The sequence below is a fragment of the Paramisgurnus dabryanus genome, chromosome 12 (assembly GCF_030506205.2).
Source record: "Paramisgurnus dabryanus chromosome 12, PD_genome_1.1, whole genome shotgun sequence".
NCBI classification, from domain to species: domain Eukaryota; kingdom Metazoa; phylum Chordata; class Actinopteri; order Cypriniformes; family Cobitidae; genus Paramisgurnus; species Paramisgurnus dabryanus.
In genome coordinates, this window is record NC_133348.1 from 36,809,171 (window position 1) to 36,814,430 (window position 5,260).

Consider the following 5,260-nt stretch of genomic DNA (forward strand, 5'->3'; position numbering starts at 1 on the left):
CTCGAATGATCATTGGCAGGATTCTGATTTCAAATCGCTCTCGCAGTATTTTAACGTCATCCGTTTGTCAGTTCCTCCAACGCAGCATTACGTCGAACACCTTGTCAAAAATGATTGAGATGGCCAATCAAATCAAAATAGGCGAGTGCCACTGGCCAATCACATAACAGAAGACGAGCTTTCCTGTTAACGCAAGCAAAGCGGTGGCCAATCAAATTAACCAATAGGCGGGTTTAACGCCAGGAGAAGCAGTTACGCCGCGTCAATCAATCATAACGGACACGGATTTCAAAGGCAGCAGGATGAAAGATAACCAGTAAGTACCTGAACTTAAATATTTAGGGCTCTATCTTACACCCGGCGCAATGCAGCGCAATGCGCGACGCAAGTGTCTTTCGCTAGTTTCCACCCTAATTTTCACGTTTAGCGCAGCGTTGTTTAAATAGCAAATGCATTTGCGCCCCCTTTTGCGCCCATGGTCTGAAAACGAGGTGTGTTCAGGCGCATTGTTGGCGCGTTGCTATTTTGAGGCAACTAAAATGGACTACGCCATTGACCAACAAAAACCTGGTCTAAAGTCTAAAGTCAATGGCGCAATGTGTTTTATGTTATTAAAAGAGCGCATTAGTAAAATGCGCCTATAAAAGGGAGGACAACGCGGGTTTGCTTAACACATACATAAATGCGCAGCAGCACAAAAATGCTTTTAAATATGAAAGATTAAAGGATTTAATGTAAAAGATTATTATTGAGTCTCTTGGACATAAATGAGGACTAATTATGAGACGTTAGAAGGCGCAAAGAGCTGCTTCACCTGTAGCCTGGTAAGTAAATAAATGCTTTGCTTTAAACAAATGCATCTGTTTTTAAATGTTTTTTAATGCTACCTCACGGATTTATTGTATATGATGACTCTGTACCTGCGGATATGGTGAGATGAGAAACATTTTTAAGTAATGCTTAAAAAAACTCTTTGCTAAAAAAAAACGCTGTCCAAAGTGCTGAAACATGAGGAGAGCCGTTTGTAAATTCTTTATCTCCTGTTTGTTACAAATAAAGTATTTTTAGAGTACAAACCTTATCTTACATACTTGTAAATTATGTTTTGATGATGGATAGCCATACATTTAAAGCAATTACAAGCCTGCTTTTTACTTCCATGACTAAAAAAAAACGGGTTTTAAAGGTTTTAATAAAAAAATAACAATTTCAATACAAGTGAAAAACAACATAATTATTTAACATTAATCTTAAACTGGGGATCTTCTTCCTCCGCTTAGTTTTTCAGTTTACAAAGTTCGTCATATAAATAGGGATTAGACATAGCGCCAGCGCAACAGGCTTTTAAAGGGGATGAGAGCTGAGACTCTCATTGGTTTACTGCACATTACGCCCAAAATACTCCTATTACAATAGGACCAACCCTTTTCGACCATGCGCTCGGCGCACAAACCATTTTTCCCGTCGTTAAATTAGCAAAATTGGATTCGGACACGCCCATTTAGACGTTGTGCTGTGCGCTTTAGACAATGCGCTTAGATCGTTAAAATAGGGCCCTTAAACTTTTTCAATCATAAAAATGTTTTTGTTTAAATGTCTAACAAACGTATAAAGGGATGCAAACGTTTACGTGATTCATGTGTAATGTAATGCGTTATATTGTCCGTGTGACATAAATTGATATTAAATTAGCTATTTTCTATAGACCCCTTCAAGGTTTGTAAACATTGAATGATTATCGGGTGCGCGCGCAGCATGGGGTCAAACTGTTCATACTATCCTGGCTTTATAATTTAACCTAACAGGGCTGAAAAATTATGACTTACCTCAAATGAAGTGAGCACTACAAACACAAGCCTCTTTGATATTTGCATTGTCCCAGTCTGCACGTTAATTGCTTGCAGCCGCAGATGTTGTATTTTTTTTGTTTTTGAGATTCTGCATGAATCGCGAAAACGTAACGGAAGACCTGATGCGATTTTCAAAGCCCACGACGCAAGTAAGCATTTTTGACGATACTGAATAATACGCAACTCAATCTGCTGTAATGACTTTTCTGACCCCGACATGCGCAGTGGGAACCGCCTGTGACGTGAACCGTGAAGGGGTCTATAAGGTTAAGAATTACTGTGATCATATTATAATGAAGTAATCGAACTTGGTTATCTGGTCTTCCTGATGTTAGAAGAACATTTATTTAAAAAATATATATATTTAAAATGTATTTCTGTAATGTTTAATTGTATTTTTTTGTGAAAGTGTATCAGGTCTGTGTTCATCAAGACATGAAGACTCTGGAGTGGGACAAGAGAAGGATGATGGGGTGTTATTCCAATTGACACATTAAGGTAAATTAAATATTGAGGCTCATGTTTGCATCTTTGTGTTTATATATCAAAAGATTGCTCTGTGATTTCAGTGAAAGCTGATAAATACAGAGGGCTGGACAGTGGTTTCATTGATTAAGTGAGTAAGAACTGACCATAGCCTAACATTAATTTAGTTACCCGAATTGCATTGTTGAATACAAAGGAAAATGGTAAAAATACAAATATTTTGAATATGGAATACTGTGAAATTATTTTCTGTTAATCATCTGCTGTGTTTGCTTCAGGTAAAGAGGTGGGACAAGGATGCTGACAGGACAGGAGGAGGTGACATTCAGGTTAGTGACAGTACATCAGGGCCACCATTTAATTTAATGTTAATTTTTTTTGCTTCCAAAATCAATACATGACAAATCTTTAGAATTATATTTGCAAAGCTGAATTTCTCATAGGTGGATAAAGTATGACAGCAATTGTGAAGATCTTCGACGTGCAGTATATGGTTCATCTCACAAATTGATGTTTACTCACTCCTCTTTCATTTATATTGATTTGACTTAATTTTCTTGGTAAATAATAATGGGGATATTCCTAATATAATATATTTTAAGTACATGCTTAGAACATATCTCATTTGCTCATTTGCTTTGTATGTAAATGAAAAGTATGTCTTTAAGGTCTAAGCTATGTTTCATTTTATTTAGACATTCAGCGCAGACATTTTCATCCAAAGCAACTTGAGGAAGAAAACAGAAGCAGTTCACCCTAAAAGGTTCATCTTCTAATCTAACTGTCTGTTTTAAAGTATATCATTATGCTTTTAATTACTTTATTATATGGCTTTTGCTTCATAACAATTATTGATTTGCATCTGTTTTCTTTTATATAACAGTGGGCTGCTGTAATGTTTACATCTATGGAAAGAGGAGCTGAGAAGAAAAGAGACGCTGGAAAGCAGTACTTCTTGTTGAGGACAACCCTGAATAGGAACACTTTCTCATACACATAGATTATTAGTAGTGTTTGATTAACTGGAACTTGTATCTTTGCGTGAAGCTAGCTGTAGAGTTGGTTTCACATACACATTAAGTTTCTAATTAACTAACTTTTAAGTTCAGTTTGGTTTAAACTTGTATTTACCCATGGTAATTCATTTAAATTTCAATTCATGCTAATATATTAATTTCAATGAAAACTTCTGTATTTGTGTATAGCTGGTAATTTGGGCAAACTACATTTCACACACCAATGTAACTGTCACAAAGTTAGGGGTCAAGCCCAGAATGGGCGAGACCCCTATTGGGATTGTTAGTTTTCTTATTATTAGGGGTCAAGCCCCGAAGGGGCGAAGACCCCTATTGTATCCGTTAGTTTTCTTTTTAGGGGTCAAGCCACGAAGTGGCGTAGACACCTATTGTATCTGTTAGTTTTCTTATTATTATTCTTCTTCCTTCTTCCTCCATTGAAGTCAATGGCAGCCCATAGAACCGTACGTAGGAAAGTTATGAAATTTGGCACACGTGTAGAGGACAGTCTCAGAAGTTACTATAGCAACATTGGTGTGTCTGACTCAAACCCTCTAGCGCCACCAACAGTCCAAAAATCCACTTATGTTCATGCTCATAACTTCTGACCCGTGAGTCCTAGAAACTAAATTCTTGTTTCCTCTGAATCCTTGGCTCATGATGATTCAATTGCACATGTTGATGTCATTTGTGTCATGCAAATCTTTCCGCCATTTTGAATTTTCCGTAAAACCTACTTTTTCGAACTCCTCCTAGAGCGTCCGTCCGATTTGCATGTCCTTTGGTGTGTAGCATCTAGAGACACCCCAGTCAAAAAGTTATCAAAAGCTTTTTGATAGACCAATGCGTTCTCGTGTAAATTGACAACATATATGGCGGCGAGCACGCCAAAACGGACGTGAGGCCGTATCTTCGCAAAACTTTATTGTATCGACACGAAACTTGGTATATGTCACTACAGTCATGACCTGAGGGTGCCTGCAACGTTTCGTCACAGCGCCACCTAGTGGTCGCGAGATTCAAAAAATGCCTATTTTCGCTTATAACTACTTCAAACTTGAGTCTAAAATCATGAAGGTGGTCTTGTTAGATTCCTTGAGGCATGCCGAGTCAAACGATACCAAACGGTTTTCGGTCGGCCATTTTGGGTGTCGGCCATTTTGAATGTTCTCATTAAGTTCAGTATTTCACAAACAGAATGGCGTATCGCTACGAAATTTGGCATGGTTCATCTGTGACATGTTCTGAACGCACCTATAAATCTTTAGGACAGCGCCACCTAGTGGTCAGGGTATGTAAAGTAATTGTTTAAAATCTTTATAGCATTTGATTCATTTGCCACACTGAAATGAGACTTCAATCCTTTGATTCCTTGGCACGTGCCGAGTCCGACTGCACCAAATATGTCTGAGTCAAACCTACTTCCTGTCGGCCATTTTGAATTATATTGAACACCTACTTTTTCGAACTCCTCCTAGAGCGCTTGTGTGATTGGCTTGATTTTTGGTACGCATCATGTAGAGACACTTCAGACAAAAAGTTATCAAAAGCTTTTCGGTAGACCTATCCGTTGTCGTATAACCCATCAAAGAATGCGACGGCGAGCACGCCAAAATGTGTTTGAGCCTGTATCTTCGCAAAACTTTTGCGTATTGATATGAGACTTGGTATATGTCATAACAGTGATGACCTTAGGGTGCATGCACCGTTTCGTCACACTGCCCCCTACTGGTCACGAAATATAAAAAATGTCTATTTTTGCTTATAACTACTGCACATTTGAATGTAAAATTATGAGACTGGTCTTGTTAGATTTCGTGAGGCATGCCGAGTGAAACGATACCAAATGGTTTTTGGTCGGCCATTTTGTGTGTCGGCCATTTTGAATTTTTCTTTAAGTTCAAGTAT

General features: G+C 38.1%; 1 long non-coding RNA gene across 3 annotated transcripts; it reads left to right on the forward strand.

Moving 5' to 3' along the window:
- The first annotated feature begins 276 nt into the window (after window positions 1–276).
- LOC135745467 (uncharacterized) lies at window positions 277–3,586 on the forward strand. 3 transcript variants are annotated; one of them, XR_010531253.2, is made up of 5 exons: window positions 277–316; window positions 2,260–2,466; window positions 2,615–2,665; window positions 3,032–3,099; window positions 3,220–3,586. It is a non-coding gene; the product is annotated as an uncharacterized lncRNA (long non-coding RNA). The 3 variants fall into 3 exon arrangements; XR_010531254.1 differs by having other exon boundaries at window positions 284–316; window positions 2,268–2,466; XR_010531252.2 differs by having other exon boundaries at window positions 286–316; window positions 2,260–2,348.
- The last annotated feature ends 1,674 nt before the right edge of the window (window positions 3,587–5,260 follow it).